Source organism: Rattus norvegicus, chromosome 15 (genome assembly GCF_036323735.1).
Source record: "Rattus norvegicus strain BN/NHsdMcwi chromosome 15, GRCr8, whole genome shotgun sequence".
Lineage (NCBI taxonomy): Eukaryota > Metazoa > Chordata > Mammalia > Rodentia > Muridae > Rattus > Rattus norvegicus.
The window spans coordinates 58583367-58608909 of record NC_086033.1 but is presented as its reverse complement, the minus strand read 5'-3'; the positions used below and the strand labels follow the sequence as shown (position 1 = coordinate 58608909).

Below are 25543 nucleotides of genomic sequence, written 5' to 3'. Positions count from 1 at the left end.
AGCTGGTGCTACCACCTGGGAGCTGTGGACCCTTTGGGAAGTCTGGCCTAGGTGTAGGTAGTGGGCCATGGGGCTTTGAGGATTACAGCTCTAACCTGCTTCCAGTGCAGGCCTCTCTGTTTCCTGATCCACGGAGATGTAAGTAAATCATCTCACACATCTGCTACAGAAGGGAGCATCTTCCACCGTGCTTTCCTCACAAGGAGAGGATGAGTGCACTCAAACCATGATCCAAACTATAAATAAATAAATATATATATATAAAATATATACATGTGTGTATATATCTGTATATATGTATATGTGTGTACATCTATACATGCATGTATATGTGTATAGATGTATGTATGTGTATATATACATTAACATATATATGTGTGTGTATACATATATATGTGTATATGTGTGTGTGTATATATATACATGTACATATATATATATATGTATGTATATATATATATATATATATATATATCCTTTCTTCCTCAATGGGCTTCTTTGGGTATTTTATCCCAGAGATGTGAAAAGTTAAGTAATACATGTCACATGTTGTTCACAACAGCTGATATTGCTTGGATTTTTTTTAATATCTAAAAGAGTTCCTCAGTTCTCTCACTTTAGACTCTGAACGTCAACATGTACAGAATGATTGACATCACTGGACTCTTCATCAGCATCCCATTTCTCTGAACCAAGAGGCCATTGTGCTACCAGTAACTGGTCACACTTTTAGAATGACATAGTCTTTTTCTAAAAATAAATGATCTCACAATGGCTGTTTCTACTATGCCTGCCCACACTGATATTCTAGCACTTTCTGTCCCAGATGTTCCCGTTGGTTTCAGCTAACACCTTGCTGATGATAAGATCCCTTGGTTTGTTCCTGCTACTTGATTTCTCATATGGACACACTGTCATCATTTATTTAAAACGTGATTGTTCAGTCACAGGTATAATAACTTCAGACTGTTGCCTAACTTGGTATTAGTACCATGATGATTTGATTCTTAAATAACTTTTTATGAAAGTTGTATTTAGAATTAAAAATCAATGTAAAGTAGTTCGCCTACTTTTCCATAAAACAGAGTGGCTTTTCATCGTTAGCTCCTTATCCTATAAAATCACTGAAATCTAGATGAATATTAAAATTCAGCCATGTAAAGGCTGAAGGGACAATAAAGAGAGAATGATGGGAAAGTATCTTGAAGCAAGAAAATGCAGGGAGGGAAATTGACATTATGTGGTTCTCACCTCCCTGAGACACTGGCCAGATGAACTGCGCAGGATGGGAAAGGAGACAAGAGACAAGACGGATACACAGAAGTTAGTCAGCCTTTGATGCCATCGAGATGCTCGGATGGACTTCTTCAAAGTCCAAGTCAGATAAGAGAGAAAACAGTGAACATTTTTACTCACCAAGTCAATATCCTCAAAGAACTACAGATTAGGTAGAAGCAAACTGAACACAGGCAAGTCTTCATACAGAAATGAGCTTGACTTATCCCAGTTCCCCAGGGAATGAGAGCTGCAGGCTCTTACTCTAATCACCGACCAAAAGAAAAACAGATTCCTATGCAGAAGATATATCATCAGGACCACTATAATGTACGTAGACACTGGCCCTCTTTCTATTGGAAACTACTATGCATATGCAAAGACAAGAACAAGTAATTGAAAATCAAGAAATAACATAGGTAAGTAAATTTATATTGGGGTTATCCCAAAGAACCTTCATGACGCAAGTGATGGCAAGCTGAAGAATTGCACTAGAATGTAATATAATTTGTAGTAAAACCAACAAAAGGCTGTGCATGTGTCTGTCTGTCTGTCTGTCTGTCTGCACACGAGTCCAGGTGCCCTCAGAGGCTGGAGAGGTCAGATGCTTCTGGAGTTGGAATTACAGACACTGCTGAGCTACCTGATGGGACCGCTGCCATCCACACTCTGTTCCTTTGCAAAAGCAGTGTGTGGAGCTCTGAATCACTGAGTCGACTCTCTAGTGTGTGTCACTCTTAGAATTGAATAATAGAATAGATTAGACTACTAACAGATGAGTTCAACAAAAGATCAAACAGCAGCAGAGAGGATTGGTGGATGGGAACGGAAGCAGAGTGAGAGAAGGCACTTAGGCACAGAGGATGGAAAAGTATAAAGGATGGGGCTGAAGTGCAAGCAATGGCCGGGGCTGGGTATGCAGACATACGGAGGTGAGGAAAGAAAAGGGGACATAGAAGATGTAAGGACTGAGGAGTTCCAAAATCCAATGAACCAGGTCAACTCATATGTTGGAGAAACTTTAAGAACTCAGTGAAGAGTTGATACAAATACAAGAAAGCAGTATAGCGCTCAAAGGTAAAAACACTAACTGAAAAGTAACTAGAAGAAACAAACCTCTATTACTTTCAAAGTAACATCACAAATCCATTGCTCCTCAACATAAATAACGAGAGTAAAAACAAAACAAAACAGAAACAGAAACCAAAGCCAATCAACCAACCAGATAACCAGACAAAGCCTGCGTATGCATTCTCCTCCAGGAGCACAGTCCTGTACTTTGAAGTTATAACTAGAAGATTAGCATGACCCCCGCTCTAGGATGACAGTGACATGAGTCTTCTCGGCCTACTCAACAATCTATGTGTGGAGACGTTAGAGGCCCAAGGGGAAAAGCTGTTGTTTAACTAAAGTGCTAGAGCATCAGTCTGCCTTCTAAGTGTGTCTGTTTATAGCTTCCATAGCAACAGCTCTACTCAGAAAAGCCTCTTTTCAATGAATGGGTGAATGTGGAGACTTGCAGTTACCCAAAAGGGTGAGAAGAAGAGACTGCTAGGGACAAGGCTCCAGACCAGACATTTTACCACCAGGGCTCAGAGAACATGGTGGAAGAGGGGTTCTGAGGCACTGAAGACTGAAAGATGGGAGAGGCATTACAAAATGCTATTCCCTAAGCACAATACAACCAATGTAATCACCAAGTCACGGCGGCTTCTGTTGCTTGCACTAGACTGGCAAGACTAGACTCACAATGGAGGAAGGGCTCCTGGCACTCTCTCTTCCTGCTGATCTATTGATTACTGATAAATTACAGGAGGAGGAACTTACTGTCTTTAGTTCTGTGCCCAATGCCAAGCCCACCAGGCTACAATGGGTCCCAGAGTCCCAGAGATTGTCCTACTTAAACTCAGCAGATCACTACACAGACAGAGAGGAATGTGAGAAAGATGTTTGTAGAGAAGGGGAAGATAAACAGAAATGGCTCAAAGAGAGTTAAGAGAGTGGTGGAATGAGAGTCGTCTGTATACAAATATGTACATGTGTGAAATCGTCAAAGAACCAATTAATTATAAAAATAACATGGTAGCATCTTTAAAGTGCTGGGGTAAAATCAATGCCAACATAGAATTCTATATTGGTTCAAAACATTCTTGAAATATCAAGGAACAATGAAGATGTTTTCACAGAAACAAAAAAGTTAACCACCTGCAAAACTACACAATAATACTTAATTATTCAAGAAGCAAAAATGTTGTTTTGAATAAAATCAGGAGTTGAGAGGGTAGTAGAGACAAAGAAAGACAGAGAGGGAGAGGGGGAGGGGAGGAGAGGGGAGAGAGAGAGAGAGAGAGAGAGAGAGAGAGAGAGAGTATGTGTGTGTAGAGGAGTAGAGACCTGCCATGAGCACATGGAGAGAGGGGGGAAGGGGAATGGGGAGTGGGGGACAGAGCAGGAACAAGAAAGCAAGAGAGAGGAGGGGGCAAGCAGCCCCTTTTATAGTGAGTTAGGCACACTTGGCTGTTGCCAGGTAATTGTGAGACAGGACTTAGACAAAATGCCAACACCAGAAGCAAACGGTTCTGGATAAGCATGTATGTAAACAAATTGACTATAATAAAGTCATAACGTGAAAATAATACGGAGTATAAAATACATGTGGACTTTATTTTTTCCATCTTTATTAAATAGGGTATTTCTTATTTACATTTCAAAAGTTATTCCCTTTCCCAGTTTCCAAACCTACATCCCCCTAACTCCTCCCCCTCCCCTTCTATATGGGTGTTCCCCTCCCCATCCTCCCCTCATTCCTGCCCTGCCCCCAAGAATCCCGTTCACTGGGGGTTCAGTCTTGTCAGGACCAAGGGCTTCCCCTTCCACTGGTGCCCTTACTAGGCTATTACATGTAGACTTTAAATACATCTACATTAGCACAGAAGGCTCTAGTGAATGGATGGGGTTAAATAGTAGCATATCTAGTATATAGATACTCATATTATACTATATAATAGATGCTAATATTATACTATATAAACAGTAATATATCACTTTTCCACCTCTGCCGGAAGCAGAGCCTAGGCTCTGGATCTGTATCCACACCCCAGTTGCAGCTTGGCTCCTCAGGTATTTTGACACATCCAGGAGCACAGGTGAGACCTCAAATGCTGCCCCCAATACCCGGCATACTGGGACCCCTGCAATTCCTGGAGTCAAATTCCCCTCCCACCAGAGACTGATACATGCATCTTTCAGTTTTCACCTCTGCCGGGAGCAGAGACACAGCTCTGGATTATACAGAGACAGCCCACACTCCAGTTGCAGCTTGATATTCTGATATGTCCAGGATCATAGGATCTAGGAAGGACAGGCTCCAGCCAGAGACAAGGAGGCCAGAGAACACCAGAGACAACCAGAAGGCAAGAAGCAAGCATCTGAACCTAAGCAACAGAAACCAATTTGACTCGGCAACATCGGAACCCAGCTGTCCCACCACAGCAAGTCCTGGATACACCCAACACATCTATAAAGCAAGATTCAAATCTAAACTATCATTTCATGAAGATGATAGAGGACTTTAAGAAGGACATAAAAAACTCCCTTAAAGAAATACAGGAGAACACAAGTAAACAGGTAGAAGCCCTTAAAGAGGAAATACATAAATCCCTTGAAATACAGGAGAGCACAACCAAACAGGTGAAGGAATTGAACAAAACCATCCAGGATCTAAAAATGGAAAGAGAAACATTAAAGAAAACACAAAGGGAGACAGCACTGGAGGTAGAAAACCTAGGAAAGAGAACAGGAGTCACAGATGCAAGCATCACCAACAGAATACAAGAGATAGAAGAGAGAATCTCAACGGTAGAAGATACATTGAAAGCATTGACACAACAGTCAAGAAAAATACAAAAAGCAAAAGGCTCCTATCTAAAAACATCTAAGAAATCCAGGACATAATGAAAAGACCAAACCTGAGAAAAATAGATATAGACGAGAATGAAGATTCACAACTCAAAGGGTCAGCAAACATTTTCAACAAAATTATAGAAGAAAACTTCCCTAACCTAAAGAAAGTGATGCTCCTAAACATACAGAACACTAAACAGATGGGATGAGAAAATAAATTCCTCTTATCACATAATAATTAAAGCACCAAAAGCACAGAACAAAGAAAGAATATTGAAAGCAGTAAGGAAAAAATGTCAAGTAACATATAAAGGCAGACCTATCAGAATTACACCAGACTTCTCGACAGAGACTCTAAAGGCCAGAAGATCCCAGGCAGATGTCATATTAACACTAATAGAACACAAATGCCAGCCCTGGCTTCTATACCCAGCAAAACGCTCAATTACCATAGACGGAGAAACCAAGATATTCCAAGACAAATCCAAATTTAAACAATATCATTCCACTAATGCACCCCTACAAGTAGGAAACTACACCAAAGAAAAAGCAAGAGATTAATCTTTTCACAACAAACCCAAAAGAAGAGAAACACACAAACATAATTCCACCTCTAACCACAAAAATAACAGGAACCAACAATCATTGGTCCCTAATATCTCTCAACATCAATGGACTGATAAAAAGACATAGATTAACAGACTGGATACATAAATAGGATCCAGCATTTCCTGCATACAGGAAACATATCTCAGTGACAGACAGATACTACCTCAGAGTAAAAGGCTGGGAAATTTTTTTCCAAGCAAATAGTCCCAAGAAACATGCTGGAGTAGCCATTCTAATATCCATCAACCAAAAGTTACCAAAACAGATGGGGAAGGACACTACATACTTATCGAAGGAAAAACTGACCAAGATGAGCTCTCAGTTCTGAACATCTATGCCCCAAATGCAAGGACACCCACATTTGTTACTGAAGCTCAAAGCACACATTGAACCTCACACAGTAATAGTAGGAGATTTCAACACCCCACTCTTAGCAATGGACAGATCATAGAAACAGAAACTAAACAGAAACACAGAGAAAGTAAAAGAAGTTATGAACCAAATGAATTTAACAGGTATCTACAGAACATTTCATCCTAAAACAGAAGAATATACTTTCTTCTCAGCACCTCATGGTACCTTCTCCAATATTGACTATATACTCTGACACAAAACAAACCTCAACAGACACAAAAACATTGGTTTAATCCCATGTATTCTATCAGATCACCACCGACTAAGGCTGGTCTTCAATACAAACAAAAACAACAGAAAGCCCTCATACATATGGAAGCTGAACAACTATCTATTCAATGATAAACTGGTCAGAGAAAAAAATAAAGAAAGAAAAAAAAGACTTGTTAGAATTCAATGAAAATGAAGGGACAACATATGCAAACTTATGGGACACAATGAAAGCAGTGCTAAGAGGAAAACTCATAGTCCTGAGTGCCTCCATAAAGAAACTGGAGACTAATTACACTAACAACTTAACAGCTCATCTGAAAACTTTAGAATAAAAAGAAGCAAATACACCCATGAGGAGTAGATGGCAGGAAATAAACAAATCAACCAAGTAAAAACAAAGAGAACTAAACAAAGAATCAACAAAACTAGGAGCTGGTTCTTTGACAAAATCATCAAGATAGATAAACCCTTAGCCAGACTAACCAGAGGGCACAGAGACAGTATCCAAATTAACAAAATCAGAAACAAAAAGGAAAACATAACAAGAGAAACCGAGGAAACAAAAAATAATCAGATCCTACTACAAAAGTCTATACTCAACAAAACTGGAAAACTTGGATGAAATGGATGGTTTTCTAGACAGATATCAGATACCAAAGTTAAATCAAGACCAGATAAACCATCTAAACAGATCCATAACCCCCAAGGAAATAGAAGCAGTCATTAGAAGTCTCCCTAACAAAAAAAAGCCCAGGATCAGATGGGTTTAGTGCTGAATTCTCAGACCTTCATAGAAGACCTAATACCAATACTCTCCAAACTATTCTACGAAATAGAAAAGAAGGAACACTACCCAATTAGTTCTATGAAGCCACAATTGCGCTTATACCTAAACCATACAAAGACCCAACAACGAAAGAGAACTTCAGACCAATTTCCCTTATGAATATCGATGCCAAAATACTCAATAAGATTCTCATAAACCGAATCCAAGAACACATCAAAATGATCATTCACCATGATCAAGCAGGCTTCATCCAAGGAATACAGGAATGGTTCAATATATGGAAATCCATGAACATAATCCACTATAAAAACAAACTCAAAGAAAAAAACCCATATGATCATTTCACTAGATGCTGAAAAAGCCTTTGACAAAATATAACACCCATTCATGATAAAAGTATTGGAGGGATCAGGAATTCAAGATTCATACTTAAATATAATAAAAGCAATATACAGCAAACCAGTAGCCAACATCACACTAAATGGAGAGAAACTTGAAGCAATCCTATTAAAATCAGAGACTAGACAAGGCTACTCACTCTCTCCCTACCTATTCAATGTAGTACTCAAAGTTCTAGCCAGAGCAATTAGACAACAAAAGGAGATCAAAGGGATAAAAATTGGGAAGGAGGAATTCAAGATACCACTATTTGCACACACACATATGCTCACTTGATCTTTGACAAAGAAACTAAAACCATCCAGTGGAAAAAAGACAGCATTGTCAACAAATGGTGGTGGTTCAACTGGCAGTAAGCATGTAGAAAAATGCAAATAGATTCTTTCTTATCTCCTTGTACAAAGCTCAATTCCAAGTGGATCAAGGACCTCCACATAAAACCAGATACACTCAAACTAAAAGAAGAGAAAGTGAGAAGAGCCTCAAACACATGGGCACAAGGGAAAATTTCCTGAATAGAACACCAATGGCTTATGCTTTCAGATCAACAATAGACAAATGGGATCTCATAAAACTGCAAAGCTTCTGTAAGGCAAAGGACACTATCAATAGGACAAAACAGCAACCAACAGATTGTGGAAAGGTCTTTACCAATCCTACATCTGATAGATGGCTTATATCCAAAATATACAAAGAACTCAAGAAGTTAGACTCCAGAGAACCAAATAATCCTATTAAAAAGTGGGGTACAGACTAAACAAAGAATTTTCAACTGAGGAATATCAAATGGCTGAGAAGCACCTAAAGAAATGCTCAATATCCTTAGTCATCAGGGAAATGCAAACCAAACCATCCTGAGATTCCACCTCACACCAGACAGAATCACTAACATCAGAAACTCAAGTGGCAACAGATGCTGGCAAGGATGTGGAGAAAGAACACTCCTCCATTGTTGGGATTGCAAATCGGTACAACCACTCTGGAAATGTCTGGTGGATCCTCAGAAAATTGGGCACAGTACTACCTGAGGACCCAGCTATCCCACTTCTAGGTATATACCCAAAAGATACTCCAACATATAACAAGGACACGTGCTCCACTATGTTCATAGCAGCCGTATTTATAATAGCCAGAAGCTGGAAAGAACCCAGATGTCCCTGAACAGAGGAATAGACACAGAAGAGGTGGTACATTTGCACAATGAAGTACTACTCAGCCATTAAAAACAATGACTTCAGGAAATTCACAGGCAAATGGAGGGAACTAGAAAATATCATCCTGAGTGAGGTAACCCAATCACAAAGGAACATACATGGTATGTACTCACTGAGAAGTGGATATTAGGAAAAAACTCAAATACCCATGATACAACTCACAGACCACATGGAGGCAAGAAAAGTGAAGACCAAAGTGTGGGTGCCTCAATCCTACTTGGAGGGGGAATAAAATAATCAAGGGAGGTTGAGGGTGGGAGGGATTTGGGAAGAATAGAGGCGGGGGAGAGGGAAAGGGAGGCAGGATTAGGTGTGGGAAGAGACAGGCAGGATGTACAGAGGGTCAGGAAATTGAACAGAGTTGTGTAGCAATGGGGGATGGGAAATAGGGTTAACCACCAGAAAGTCCCATATGCCAGAGAAGCAGAGGCTCCCAGATTCCTGGTTGAGGGATGGGGCCACCAACCCTTCACAAAATTTTAACCCAGAATTGCTCCTGTCTAAAAGAAATGCAGGGAGGAGTGGAGCAGAGACTGAGGGAGGGGCCGTCCAGGGACTACCCCACCTGGGAGTCCATCCCATGTGCAGTCACCAAACCTAGACACTGATGCTGGGAAGTGCTTGCTGACAGGAACATGATGTAGATGTCTCCTGAGAGGCTCTGCCAGAGCCTTACCAGTGCAGATGTGGATGCTTGAAGCCAAACATCATCAGACTGATCACAGGAACCCCAACGAAGGAGTTGGGAAAAGGACTGAAGGAGCTGAAAGGGGTTTGCAACCCCATGGGAGGAAGAACAATATCAACCAACCAGACCCCACCAGAGCTCCCAGGGATTAAACCACTACCCAAAGAATACATGTGTGTGTGTGGGTGTGCTATGGCTCCAGCTGTATATGTAGCAGAGTTTGGCCTTGTTTGGCATCAGTGGGTGAGGCCCTGATGCCCCAGCCTAGGGGAATGATAGGGCAGTGAGGTGGGAGTGGGTAGGTGGGTGGGGAAGCACCCTCGTGGAGGCTTTTGCTGGGGGGGAATGAGAGGGAGGATAACATTTGAAATGTAAATAAAATAACCAATAAAAATCAATTAAAAATGATTATGATAGTAGAAAAACAAGCTAACTTCTGATGGTAGTTTCTACATGACACGTGGTGACCCAGTGCCTTCCAGTCTTATAAAATTCTGAAGCCTTTATGGAGTCTCCTAGCTGAGTTTCCCAGGCACCCTCAGGGTAGCAAGGTCAGGTCTCCTCTGCTTTCGGTTTCTTCCACATGATTTACCTTTCTCATCTGGAAATCAGCAAAAGTAAATCCCTTGGATATTCCACTGGGCGCGGTTGAGGGCGGGGACTGCGGGGCAGGGGCGGGGCCTGGGGGAGGGGCCCAGGGCAGGGAAGGGAGGCCTTCAATGCTAAAGATTAAAGAGCTATATAAAACAAATGTGTTGACAATCCTCCAATTTTCCAGACCTCCGTTCTTCCTCACACAGAGTCGAGGGTGACTCCTGGCCTCCTGTTACTTCCCAATGAAACATTTCCCACGCTGTCACTAGTCCTTGCTGTGCTCTTTTTACAGAAGAAGGAAAGAGGGTAAAAAATAGAAAAGGGGTGGGGATAAGACATCTGTCGGTCATCCCCCTACATGGCTTTGTTTACTGGTCCTCCAAGTTCCTTGAGAGACCCTGCCATGGAGCAGGTCCATTTTGCTGACACCAGCCACAAATCATTAAACCCTTAATATTAACAATGCCCGGAGTGGAAAATCGCAAAGCAGGAAGCTTAGGAATTGCCTCAAAAACAGCGTTCTTAAATATGGGAGAAAGAGCCTTTTCTGATGCAGCCCTTTGAAATGAGTCTAGAATCTGCAGGAGGAATTGTGGGCTTTGTCCAAATGGCCTTATAGGAACTCTTCACCGAGTTACATACCTCGTGAATCGTAGACTCCTGGCAGCAACCCAAATTACGCTGAGAGGTAAAAATACTAAAAGCAGGGTAGTCTTATGTCCTGACTGGCCAGCCAAAGACAGGTCTATATTGTGCCTTTGGTTCTGGGTTCATTATGAACAGTTCTTTCTCTCTCTGGCTACTTTTTTTTTCTTTTCTTTTTTTCGGAGCTGGGGACCGAACCCAGGACCTTGCGCTTGCTAGGCAAGCGCTCTACCACTGAGCTAAATCCCCAACCCCTCTGGCTACTTTTTAATGGATTTTACGACCATCCAAATTAAGCATCAGCAGAGCAATGAAGCAATAGGAAAGCTGTGTGGTGGACTGTCAATTAGATGTCAAAGATGCGTCCCGCCAATCTTCATCCATGCACAACTAAGCTGGCCCCCTGATTGACTTGGTTAGCGAGTCTTGGCAAACTATCCCCGACAACTCTAAGCCAGACGTCTCAGCTCTAGCGTTGTGAAATCTAAAGGCAACTGAACCCTTCCAAAGCATTTACAAGTCACCCAAGGAGCCAGGGGAAGCAAACTTGGACTCGCATTTGCTCACTTCCTCCTCGTGTTACCAAGGCCTGTGATGTTCGGTACCACGCCTACTTGTGTGGCTTGCAGAGGGAGCTTGAAGCAGGACTACTTTGGACTGAGATGTGCTCTAAATAGAAAATGTATACTAGATTTAGAGATGGTACCAAGAAGTGCAAACGGTGTCATTAATGAATTTCCCACTGAATAGATTTCAAACTCGTGGTGTTTTAGATAGGGTTTAAATAAACTAGGTTACTAAATTTTATTTTTACCCTATTATTTCTATACTTCAAACTTTTATGTGTGTCTTTTAGAAACTTAAGATTACCAGCATGGCTTGAATTATTTCACAATAGACAGTACTAATCCAGCACCTTGACTTTTTCGCCCACAAAAAAAATTACAGAGCTGAAATTAAGACAAAGTTTACATTTATTTCAAACTGCTCTTTGGCAATATTTCTTATTTTTGTCACACACCTATTAACACTTCTGGACAACAAGTACTAATGATCTACTGCCCAATTAGGAACTCCATAAACATTAATGTAGTTCTCTTCACCTAGGCAATTGAGGTCATCTTTCACACCAATAAGGGCCTTGCTACCATAGCACAACCCTCATGAGTGAGGAAAGGGCTGCTCTCTGCGAATTCATTTTGCCAAGCAATCATCCAGATTCCTGTGCTTTCACGGGTGTTTTTATCCGCATTTTCATGGAGTTTTATTTGCAATGTATTTATATGAAATGAAGGTAAAATGCACAGGTGACCGATTGGTAAAATTTGTTGAAATGAGCATGAATGTAACTCATAGTTAATGGTTGAAGAATATAAGTAAGGTTTGTACTTTCAGGAAGGTAATGAACTTCAGAAGAAGTGGGAAATGCTTTTTTTTAATGTATCTAATAAACAAAGAACCTATGTTAGACATCAGATAAAATACACTATGGCGGACATTGCCAACCAATTAAAGAGTTAAGGGTTTTATCATTATTCGCCAGTTGAAGTCAATTTACAACGAAACTAGCATGTCTGAGATCACGGTGGTTACTACTAAGGTAGTGGAAGTCAAAATGATGGTGTAAGTGGAGACACGGACAGAGAGCTGCTGCCGTGGTCCAAGCAAGAAGTGGTGGTAGTTTGGAAAATATACTGTGATACAAACAAACAAACAGAGGGAGAAGAAGGTCAGAAGAAGAAAGTCTCAAGGTTGTAGCATCCACACACAGCTGCAGGCCACATCAAGTTGTCTTTCTTTCTAGTAACTGTCCACCTATACGCTTTTACCTGGTCGCATTTATAATGTCTATTTATAATGTATTCTAGAAAATTCCATGATAGGAAAAGCTTTGAAATATAATCTTACCGATCTGCTAAACATTTTGGCAGTCGTTGCAGAGGCTTCTTGAGTACCTTCTACTGTTGGTCCCCGTAGATTGCCCAGAACATTTTGTTACTGTAACTTACAGTGAGTAATTATCGCTGTATGATCAGAGCTGAACACCAGAAGTGTAATTAGTTTAGTGTTTTAATTCCTCAAGTACATAGGCATATAGTTTCAAGCTTAGGCGATATTTTAAAAAGTAAGCATTTTTATTACTTTCAGATGAATACAGTAATAAAAACAGCAACAAACTTGTCAAGCAAAATGTTCTTTGAGGACTTCATTACATAAATGAATTTTAGTGATACATTTTTTTCCAGTCAGTATTGGGGTTGGCCTTGTGTGTTATGTATTCAGATGCTGAGTTCTGCGCTCCAAGACCCAAGGGGATCTCAGGTGGGGGACAGGACAGGGCAGGACAGAGGAGTTAGAGGAAGAAGGTCGCCACGAGGCAGGATGGACCATGAACAGAGCAAGACTCACTTGGCAGGTAATGGGGCATTTATCTGGCTAGTAATAATCTAACTGAATTAGAATCGTCTCAGAACCTGCCCAGTTCAGGGTTGCAGCTTGTTATTAAGTTCTGATGTCTCTGCGTTGTTTACTTGGGAGTTAAATAGGAAAGAGTGGGCAGAACTCCCCATAATAATACTGCTATAAGTCAACTAGTGTCTATTACTGTTCTGTATGGAAGTCTAGGTCTAGAAGTACAAAGAATATTAAATTATTTCCTTGCCCTAAGTAGAGAATGAAACCAGTAATTCAAAGGGAGTAAGATATGATTGAAAATATCTCTTTATACAAATACTTTGACAATTTATTTGAGTTCTTATATTTTTAATCAGTAAATTATTTCTACATAAGTAATCATTGGGTAAGGCTTAGCCCCTGACAGAACTATTAAATATTTCCTAAGCAAAACTAATACATTTTACTGTATTTTGCATTTACTTTATTTTACATTATGCTTACTTTAATATCTGAAAAGAAAACCAGAATTCTTTAGTGGAAATTATTAGGAAAGACTAAACAACTCACAAAACCTTGGTTTTGTGTTGTAATTGACCTCTGTAACCTAGTCAAGGTCTGATTCACAGATGATGAAGACAATGACTTTTCAGGCATGCTGACCAGGGAGTGAATGGCACTTCCAACTCTCCCGTGCAGCCTCCAGGAAGGTTTGAATCTTAAGGATCTGCCTGCATACTGGAGCAGGGAGGGGAAATGCTTTTGTGTGTGCACAGAGACAAAAATGCACTTCGAAGAAGAAAACATACTGCATGTTCTTTGCACGGAAGATTTATCTGGCCCTAATCATCAATAGTCCCATGCCTGGAGTATTGTAAGAGAGGCTAAGTCAAAGTCTATAAGGGAGAGAGATCCTTCAACAGGATGAGAATTCAGCCTTTACCTACTAAGCCAATGAAAATTACCTTTTGAATACTTCCTATGGCGCAAAGTAACATTTTAGACTTTGAACACATTGGTGAATGATAATGACTAAGACAAAATTTAATAATTTCTGTCCAGGGTTATATGGGAAGTAAAGATGCTGAGGGGGTGGGGAGCAATGAAAAAGACAGCAGGAGGAGAGAACTCGAGTATTGGAAGGGACAGAGAAAAATTCACATGGAAAATCCCTAAAAGCCCAGACCACCCTCAAATGGAGAGAAAGAGGGAGCAACACATCCAAGCCTGCCCTTGAGCCTCTCCTCTCCAGGCAGTGGGTCCCAGTGGGTGGGGCATTTGGTAATACAGCTGGAAGGAGCCTTGGGCTGTGTGGTTGAGGCCAGAGATGCAACCGCCTCATATTACAACACACAGGGCCGGGCTGTGGTCGGCAGGCTGTCCCATCAGCCGAGCCCTTGCATGAAGAGCTGGCACGACACCTCTCCACGTCTCGTGATTCTCATTTCCATAGGAAGGAAGATGAATGCACTCAGGAAAGGAAGAACTATTTGCATCGTTATCAGAACAAGTACTTGGAAGATAGATTTTGATTCTTGATTGCCCTGTCCTGTGCCTCAGCCTGCCTAGGATCTGGGAGACGTCTACATAGGGCTCCATGGCAGCACAGAGGAACTTAAAGATAATAATTTTCTACTTTTGCGACATTCAAAATGATCCTCATATAAACTTATTTTGAAAGCTAGATCCTGTGGCCAAAGTATCGTAATTACCACGGATTATAAAATAATAACCTCAGAATAGGTGAAAAGTAAATCTGTGGCGGGGGTGGGGGACTGGAAAGATGGTTCAGTGGTTAAGGGCATGCATAGCTCTTGCAAAGAACTTTGATTTCCGGCATCCACATCAACCTGCTCACAAAGGTCTATAATGACACCGCCAGAGTATCTGACGCCCCCTTCTGGCTTCTGTGGGCAACTGCACTTAGGTGCACATACCCAGACCTAGACACATACGTGTAATAAAATAGATTCTCTAAAAAAATAAGTAAACCTGAGATTATTATAATACTCCTCGAGCATTGTTGTACAGGTGAAGTATATATCAAACCAAATATGGTGGCAGTCCCAAATTCCCTGAGGCTGAGGAAACCACTGTATCCTAGGAGCCAAAGGTCCCCCTTCAAGGATCCATTCTACACTCACCTTAAAGCCAATGGCTCTGTGGTACAAAGGTCTCCAAAGCTGGTTCTCCAGAAAGTGAGTACAGCAGACTTTGGCTTCTTTATCTAATAATAGACTAGGAATGAAAACCCCAATGGGCACTTGGTCCTGGAGTCAGAGGCTGTGTAACCCACAGACCACAGGTTCTGCAAAGGGCAGATATAAGTAGGAACCACCTTTCGGCCTCAGACCATGCCCAACACTTTCTAGCTTTTTCCAGCTAATTATGCCTGTGCTTTTCAAGCACCTAACTCTCTTGCTGTGTGCAGAAATTCCCTGATTATCTTAAGTCAAGGTATTTAAAACAGCTATTTTAATACTGATTATTTTATTTTATAAAAATACCAAATGGCACAAAATTGCTTCCCATTTTTACCAACCCAAAAAGACTGATAGGAAGCCAGATAATACTGAAAATTCAGGCAAATATTTTCTTAAATGTTGGGTGCAATCAATTACTTTTGAAATAAACATGTGCTATAGCGTTTTTAAAAGATGTTTGAAATGTTTTTTGTTTGTGTATTTTGTTATTGATATGCTGAAAATAACACAAGCAACCTGCTCAAACTCTCTTACCACCATAATTATGAAAACTAGGAACAACTTTTAAATATACTAAAAAGTATTTCAGAGTGAATTTTTATATCTATTTTTAAATTTAGAAAGTGCAAATCTTTTTCCAAATTATTTGTGAGAAAAGTTGACTGATATCAGAGAAGGTGGAAATTTAGCAGCCAAACTTCAACGAAATTAAAATCTCCATGTAATTCTAACCATGACTTAAAAAAAATGTAAATTCAGTGAACAACATTCAACCAGACTATGAGCTCAATGGTCACTTAAGACAGTGACACTGATGAGTTGCTCCCACTTAGTAAGAACTAGAACTTGGAATTGAGTCATGAAGGGCAAAGGCAAGATTTTTTAAAAATGCTACAAAGAAACAAAGTAACGCTTGGGACTGCTGCCATATTCAACAAAACCGAAGTGGCGTAGATGGTTTCAACTGTGGCTCCATAAATCTCTCTAACTATCCATGCCTCTTCCATTCCCTCCTGAACTGGAGGTGTGGGGCTCGGTTGTCCTCTTGCTTCGGATGAGGACGCAGCACCAGGTGTTACTCCATCAGCTTTGAGACTATGCTGAAATAAACCCAAGCAACCATCAGAAGCCAGGGTATACAAACAAGGGTAGCTGAGACACAACTGACGATGTCAAACGCTGGTGAGGACGTGGAGCAACAGGAACCCCACAGCCTGTTTCTTACTCAGAGTCCTGAAGTAGCACGTGAGAGTTGTCTTAATTACTAACTCTCAGGTGTTTTTGTTGAACAGCAAAGGCTGACCATAAGAGTGTATTCAGTAATGACGATTATACTGAGAACAAGCATGTAGATCTTCTCCATGTACATAATATTCATTATAAACTTACTATTTATTTACCTACCTTGCATCTTTCAAAGGTTATTGTATTTGGACACTATACATGCACATTATATAAATCCATAGGACATAGTATAAATTTACATATGTGAACCATCAAAATATTTGAGTGAATACCCTATGTTATAGATAAGGGAAGAGACAGTGAATTCTTGTCACTGAACATTCTACGACCACACCGACCACTGGAGATTCTGAGTGCCTAGTCATTTCTTTACTATGGCAACATAACATAGGTATCTATCTTAGGATGATAGCAACATAAGACAGCTGAGTATAACTCAGGAGACTTGGGGTTATTTTATGTCAAGTGTAGTTTCAACTAAAACAATCTAGAAATGTCGCTATAAATTTGTATTTAAAAACCCAAGTCCAGACCAGGTGTGATGGCACACGCCTTTATTCCAAGTGGATCTCTGTGAGTTTGAGACCAGCCTGGTCTACATAAGGAGTTGCAGGACATCCAAGGCTAAGATGTCAAAGTTATACATCAGTCTGGTGCCTCAGTGACTCATGACTTTGCTCAATACCAGTGCCACTCGGTGTAAACACCCACCACATTTTGAGTCATGCCAGGCTCCTGTCTGTAAGCACATCATACCACCAGTAATTGTGTCAGGCCCTGGGGTCTCACCAACCCATGAGATGGATCCTAAGTTGGGCCGGTCATTGAACAATCTTTCCTTCAATCTCTTCTCCATTTTTGGTCCCTCCAGTTCTTTTAGACAGGAAAAATTCTGGGTCAGAAATTTTGACTATGGGTTAGTAACCCTGACCCTCCACTTGAGGCCCTGTCTATCTACTGGAGGTAGACTCTTTGACTTCCCTTTCCCCAGTGTTGGGCATTTTGGCTAAGGTCACCCCCATTGTCCTGAGTCTCTCATCTCCTGGGTCTCCGGTACTTTCTAGAGGGTCCCCTCACTTTCCACCCCCCAGGGCTGCATATTTCCATTCATTCTCCTGACCCTCTGGGCTTCTCGCTTACACCCCCATCCCCTGCTATACCTGATCCTGTTCCCCTTTTCTCTTCCCCTTCTCCTTTCTCACCCAGGTCCTCCCCCGGCCTGCCTCCCATGATTATTTCCTTCTCCCTTCTAAGTGCAACTGAAGCATCCTCACTTCATTGCTGGTGGGATTGCAAACTGGTACAACCACTCTGGAAATCAGTCTGGAGGTTCCTCAGAAAACTGGAAGTAGATCTACCTGAGGACCCAGCTCTACCTCTCCTGGGCATATACCCACAAGATGCTCCAACATACAACAAAGACACGTGCTCCACTATGTTCATAGCAGCCTTATTTATAATAGCCAGAAGCTGGAAAGAACCCAGATGCCCTTCAACAGAGGAATGGATACAGAAAATGTGGTACATTTACACAATTAAATACTATTCAGCTATTAAAAACGAGGACATCATGAATTTTGCAGGCAAATGGATGGAACTAGAAAATAATCATCCTGAGTGAGGTAATACAGACCCAAAAGGACAAGCATAGTATGTACTCACTAATAAGTGGATGTTAACCAAAAAGTATAAAGCACAGAATACCTTGGATACAACCCACAGACCATAAGAAGTGTAACAAGTAGATTTCATTATTTTAAAGGGGAAGAAAGCTTACAAAGTGAGTGTAGCAGTTTGGGTGAGATGTTCCCTCTAGCCCTAGGTATCTGAATACTTGGTCCCAGTCGTTGACACTGGTTAGAGTTAGGAGTTATGGCCTTGCTGAAAGACGTATGTCATGGCAGTGGGGAGGAGGCAGGGGGCAATTTCTCTCTGCTCTCTACTCCTGGTTTGCAGTTCAAGATGTGAGCTCTCACTGCTGCCCACTGCACTCTTTCCCACTGAGATGGGCTCTTATCGCTCTAGAACCTTAAGGCAAATAATTTCTTTCTCTGTAAGTTGCCTTGGTTGTGACGGTTTGTTCCAGAAGCAGAAGATAAACTAACACAGCAAGACGATGTTTCAATTTTACATGTGGAAATCTACCCTTAGTCACGATTTACTACTTAAAAATAGAAAAGCTCTCCAGTGAAAAAGGATCTGGGCAAACAGGATGCTTGAGAGGATAATGAGCAAGTTTTATGGACGGGTCCCTGGTCCATATCTCCTTAGATGCCCCTGGTGTATATCGTCTCCCAGAGCCTATAATACAGCACTGAAAAACTGTAACATCTTACTTTGCTAATTGAATTTTCTACTAATTCTGTAGAGGAGATGGACTGTTGCTTCAGAACGGGAACAGAACAAATGAAGGTAAGGAAGCAGCTTCTGCCTCTTCTAAATAATGCCCACTTTAATAACCTTGACTCCAGATGGGATAGAATATTATAGTGAAAGTTATACTATGGTAATTATATTTCATGTTGCTGGCATCACAAATTAATTATTTATTTACAGTGATTTAGTACGGCTTCAAAGTTCTGTCATCAAGTTTGATTGAGATAGACTTTAGTGAGCCACGGGGAGTTGGCTTAATTGAAAACATTTCTATTTGAAACACAGCATTATTCCATCTTCTGGGTTTGGTTATGAAGACCAGTCTTTACTGAATTAAATAGTGAATTCTATAGCCAAGACAAAAATTCAGATTGGAAAGTGAGTGTGTGTCAAGAGATACATTGCAGCCATTATCTGTCAACCGATTCTCAGGAAACATAACCTCCTACGCAAAATGATTTCAAGTTACCTTACACAACCTCAAGTTCATGAAAACTATGTCAGGTTCTATAGTTTCACTTGACACCGAGTCTACAACTCAACAAACGTATCGATAACTATGCGTCCAACACAGGTGAGCCTGAAAGAATCTTGGGGACTGTTCCGAGCAGAAGCAGAGGATGCAGGGCTTAAATTTTATCTGAGCCTCAATTTCTAACTTACTGGGATTTTCATTTAAATGGCAATGAAGAAATCAGAAACTATTACAAAGATCTTTCTACTACATAATTATGTTTTAAAAATACTTTCTATGGCATCCAAGATCCTTAGCCTGGGCCTTCTGCCTCTTCAGGATCCTCTCTCATGGTGTTCTACCTCAAAACGTGTGCCTTGCTCTAGAGCTGTCTTGGGTCATGCTCCATGCTGTAGACTGAATGCTTGCACCCCTCTGAAGCTTCATGCTGAAACCTAACCCATAGTGTGCTGGTGTTTAGAGGCCGGCTGCTGTGATGCTGTAAGGTGATGAGGCCATGAGGGATTTTTATAGGCAGTGTCTCAGGACGAAAAGCATGCTGTGTGGTATTCTTTATAGAGGCCTAGACAAAGCATAATGAGGCCAAGCCTTACTTCATGTCTGAAGCTATCCCCAGGATACCTTTTGGGACTGGAATTTCTATGGTCCCCTCTATAACCCTGCTCGGGGAATGTCTACTTATCCTAGAATTCAACTTTCTGGTGGCCCAAGAAGCCTTTTCGAGTACATTTTCGCTCTTCATGTCCCAAGCAGGACCTTCCTTCTCCCTCTGTATTGATTGCTACAGCTGTCTTATTAAAGTAGATAGCAGAAGCAGGCTTGTGGGCTTGGATTCTCAGAACTGATTGTCCTCACCTCAGATCCAGCCCCTAAGCTGAGCCAGACAAATTTCATTCTTGTCTCTCCTGAATGATGGTTTTGTTACTGGTACATCGAAGGCCTAGCCTGTTGGTGCCTGCTTCATACTGTGTATCATCCGTGGGCTTCAAATAGTTTGCATGAAACTTGAGACTTAATTCCTGAAGCCTGTACTACACCAAATATTAGCTCAAAACAGCCAGAATTCAATATCAACTCCCACAAAGAAACCGCCCTGTGACCTCTTGGCTCTTCAAGATCTCTGCTTTCACCTTGACTTTGGTTTCTGAGGACTCTTAATGTGCCAGCTAAAAGTTGTCTCCAAGATTCTGATTGTTTCCATTAGCGTGCCATTAGAAGTTATCTATAAACCTTATTGCTAAGAAACAAAAGCTTCTGGCACATTTAAAAATAGGCTGAGTATCTACCAACAAAATCCTAATGATATCTAAAGTATATTATAAAATGTCATAGCATGGAAAGACATGTAGCAGGTGCATCTGTAATTGGATAGAAATATAATAAAACATACTTTTATGTTCTGTTTTAGAGATAGATGAAGAGAGGGGGTGGGAGAGGAAAGGCAGGGAGGGGAGGGGAGAGGAGAGGAGAGGAGAGGAGAGGAGAGGAGAGGAGAGGAGAGGAGAGGAGAGGAGAGGAGAGGAGAGGAGAGGAGACCCTGGAGTTAGAGTCACAGTGGTTGGATACTGAGCTTGGGTCCTCTGGAAGAACAGCAGCTCTCCAATTTGATAATCATAAGCTTAAGTTAAAATAATTTTTTGTATAGACTTTCCATTTTCAAAATACAAATATATTGCAGCCTTATTTGAATCCATTTAAAATAATCACAAGTTTAAAGGTACCAATTAGACAGCTATATAAAGCCCCACCCCAGTGCCTGACATAAAGGCTGACTAACTGTCTAGCTTTTTTACAATTTACTGCTATTATTGCTGGAAGGTTACTGGTGAGTGGTAGGGTACAGCCTAGTCCGATAGTGTCTATTATGCCAAAGGATTGGTAGCAAATGTCAGGCTGGAACTTACTCTTTTGATCAGAGGCACTGACTGATCTAGTCCCAGACTGTAACTCGTAGACCACTCGTTACACTCGCTGCTTCAGATCTTGATGGGGTGACTAAAACAAAGAGTCTATGATCAAATAGAATTTGACATCCCGGGTTGCACAACTATGTTTCCCAGGCTTTGCTTTCAGAAGCCAGGGTCATCAGAGCAGAGCCGTCCCATAGTGCACTGTGGATGTGCAACAGAGAGTTCCAGAACAGAACACTCTGCAGACTTGGCATACCTCAGAATCTTTTCTCTTGGGTATCTCTAGGGACTTCCCTCCTGAGAAAGACTTTTTAAGAAATACTTTCTAAACCACACTACACATAGCAGACACCACAATGCCCATCTATTGAGGCCGATTAAGTTGTGTCTATAGCCAGGCAACTTCACAGTGCCTGGAGAACACATTCTTTCTTGTTCTTTTGTTAGTCCAGAATGGATTCCAAGTCTAAACACTGGCTTCTCTTGTGAGAGAGGGCAAGAGACCTTCGCTGTCTGTGTCTGCACACAGGATACTTCCCTGGGTCAAAATTGATGAATGGATGGAAAATATGATACATCGAGAGCTGGTTCCTGGCATCGAATAACCTAAAACTAAACAAGGGGCAGCTTTGGAAAAGGAAAGCAGATGAGAAAATAAAAGCCTTGAAGTCCGTGTTCCCGCTGATCGTTACCACACAAGCAAGGAGCCTGCTGGTCGGGCAACAGGCACTGCCTTCTATAATTGGATGGAAAACTATTTGTTATGAGAGCTGGGCCGGCACAAAGGAAAACTCAGGGAGACCAGAAGACCTCAAAGCAAAGCATCTGATTCACTAGGTGTAAACTGTTAAATAACGAGCCATGCATCGTGCTAAAGACCTCCTCCCTTTACCTTCTGCATCTAACTGTTGCACCATGGGTGCAAAGAACTGTTGTTTGCTCTTCTTCGGTCTTTTGGAAATGCAGTGTTTGGTCATCCTCAGCCAGTGCCAGAGCAGACGTGGAAATGATGAGAGCTGAACGTGACAAGCCAGTGGTGCTCCTATTCCTGTGCTTAGTATCTTAGATGAGATCGTTCTCCGGGCACAAGTATGTTTGCTCTGTAGAATAGGAAGACTTATGAGCTAGAGGTGCGGAATGCTACGTCTAGTGGTAACACTGTGGGTTACAGTAATTTTGCCTCTGTAGTCCACACAGCCTGGGCCTTACAGCAAGATTTGACTTCTAAGTTTGATACACTGTGCTGGTGCAAGAGTTGTATGCATTCAGCAAAAACCATACTCTGGGCTTCAAGTTTCAGTCTTTACCTGGGCTAGCAATGATCAATAGAATGTGGATATTCTCTTGTGCTACTTGGCGGAGGCAGAAGCTGTAGCTGGCAGCCAGGCATTTGATGGGGAGGGCAGACCGCTGATACTGAGCTTAGAGTCCGCGCCAAGCTATGAGGCTTGGCCAGGTGTATTAGATGAATTTCAACTTAGGGTGTTTCCAATTTTAAAATGTGAATTAAGCCAGGCATAGTGGCATATGCTTTTAATCCTAGTACTCAGGAGGCTGAGACAGGTGGAAATCTCTAAGTTTGAGGCCAGCCTAGTTTACAAAGTGAGTCCAGGACAGGCAGAGCTCTGTTACACAGAGAAACTCTGTCTCAAAAGGTGGGGTGGGTGGGTGATAACGCAATCACAAGTTAAGGGGCATGTGCCTGTGCAATCGGACTTAGTCTAGAGTTTTCTAGATCATAGGCTGGTTCTTCCATCTGTTGTGATACGACATCTCTGAGGCATGTTCTCTTCTTATGAAAACCTAGAAGAAAAGCCTTCTTTGATGATATCAAAACAGTTTCCTCATCTTAATCCTTAAGGATGTTGTCCTCATATGAACAGAAGCCCCCTATTACTTGAGCTTTTTAATGATTTACTTTTGTTTTTTTTTTTTTAATTATACGTACATGTGAATTGGGGAGGTATATGTGCACGTCAATGCAGGTTCCCATGGAGACCAAAAGAGGCCTTTAAGACCCCAGGAACTGGAGTTACATTTGGTCATGATCTGCCAGATCTGAGTCCTTAGAATCAAACCCAGGTCTGCTACAAGAGCAGTAGCCACTCTTTACTACCTAGCCGCTACAGTTCCTTCATGCTTGTGTTACTGTTTGTGTTTGCTTTGTTTTGTTTTCAGAATCTCATCAAGTAGCCCTGGCTGGACTTGAACTCACAGAGATCCTACTGTCTCAGCTTCCTAAGTGCTGTTCTAAACGTGCATCCCATCAAAACCAGCCTTCACTTGAGCACATATCAGGAGAATTTTTTTTCTTCTCAGTTACACTAAAAGCACATGATTGAGTCTGAGTTTTAGTTTTTTAAGTATGAAAGTGCTAAGTCCAATCCTTGCTTCTGAGAGTTGGATAGAGAGCAAGTGTTGATGTCAAGGACATACAAGGGACACTAGATGTGCTCAGGGAAACTTGGTTCTTACAATGCCAAAGTTGGTCATCTAATTAATGAAAGTGATGGTGTCTGGAATGTGTCATTGCCTGTCCTATATTTTGTTAAAATTATTCATCTGTGCTATCTTGCTAGCCATGAAAATGACAGTGAAATATGGCTGTCCATTAACCAAAAGCAAAATGCAGCACAGTAATGATGGCTGAAGCTTCCTGCAGGGCTGGAGTTTTTAGAAGTCATTAATAATAAATTATCGGCAATGCCTTGGGCAGCTCATAGGATTCTAAAATTTGCCATTATAAAATGATAATCTACTGTCATGTATCACAGCCTTTAGCCATCTACTTACATCCATTTTGCATGAAGAATACTCTTTTCAACTTTGAACTCATTTTACAGATGGGAAAGTGGAGGTTACTGCACTGGGTGATTGGGTCAAATGATTCTGGAAATTGAAATCAAGGATCCTGGTTCAGTTGCAGCTTTACATTAAGGCCTCTGGCATATATGTGAGTATGAGAACACGTAGAAGTGGTTGGCTAGTGAATGGGTTGGAATGGAGATAGGGTTCTATTAGTCATGAACTCTAGCTCACTTTATTTCATTTATCAAAGTCTAGAAAAAGCAACACCATAATAAGTTGTTAAAAGGAAGTCTCGGACCACATGTCTCAATAGGTTATTTGGGGCCATGTGGAAAAAGAAGAAGGAATCAGCTCAGAGCAAATAAAACAAACCCAAACCTGTAACAACAATCAAGTCTAAAACTCCAAAACTCTTGAGCACAAGTGCTTCAGGCTCAGGTATGAGCATGGACCAGGGTCCAGAGAGAGAAAGAGAGATTTTCCTTCACAGGACCTCCATTGTTAGAATACAGGCGCCCTCGCCCCATTGTCTTCTCCTCCAATGAAAGCCCATAGAAATGAATCTGAAATACAAGCTGTGTGGTATTTAACAAAACACTTCCCTCCAGGTTTGGTCTTCTTATAGATAATGGCCATCCATGGAGCTATGACAATGAAGCAGTTTAAGAAACTCCCCACTTCAAAATGTGGTGGGTGTTTACACTGAGTGGTACTGGTATTGAGAAAAGTCATGAGTCACTGAGGCACTCAGTTCAGACTGATATATAGCTTTGACATCTTAGAAATTTCTAATGTGACATCCTTCAGACAAATCTAAACAAAACAGAGGACTGCACAGATAATAAGTTCCTAACAAGATCATATTCATGGGAGGAAACCATAATAAGGTACCCTTGCTCCATATAGGTTCAACACCAGCAGAAAGCACAGGAAAGCCTGGAGCCCACAAGCTCACCCCAACCATACATATAGAACTCTCAAGGATCCAGAAAGAAACTGAACTGAGCACTTGCTCCTCCTCAGCTGCCCTCTCTCCTGCTCCACCTCACTCCTGCTGCCCTCCCTCTCCCTGCCCTCACTCCCAGTCACCACATTTTGCTCCTGCTGCCCCTTGCTCTCACTCACCATTTTATACCTGGTGCCTTTTCTTTACACTACACTTTTAGTAGTATTTTCACTTTATTCTATTTTTTAAGTCTTCCATTTTGGAGATGAAGTTTTCAGTTATTGTGTAATCTTTTACTTATATTTCTCCATTTTCTTGTTGTCCCTTTGTTTCTCCTCTTCTTTCTTTCTCTTCTTTCTCTCTTTCTTTCTTTCTTTCTTATTCTTTTCTTTTATACTCTGAGTTTTGGTACTTTAAAAAAATATTTAATTTATGTGTATGTGT

General features: G+C 41.3%; 1 long non-coding RNA gene across 3 annotated transcripts in view; it reads right to left on the bottom strand.

Moving 5' to 3' along the window:
• Positions 1-25543, bottom strand: part of LOC102546462 (uncharacterized) — a 209570-nt gene that overhangs the window by 70318 nt on the left and 113709 nt on the right. For 2 of the 3 annotated variants that reach the window (XR_005494365.2, XR_005494366.2), the window contains exon 1: positions 21340-25197. The exons of the other annotated variant lie outside the window; for it this stretch is intronic. This is a non-coding gene — a long non-coding RNA (uncharacterized LOC102546462). Of the gene's footprint in view, positions 1-21339; positions 25198-25543 lie in introns of those variants that run through there. 3 annotated transcript variants of the gene reach the window in all.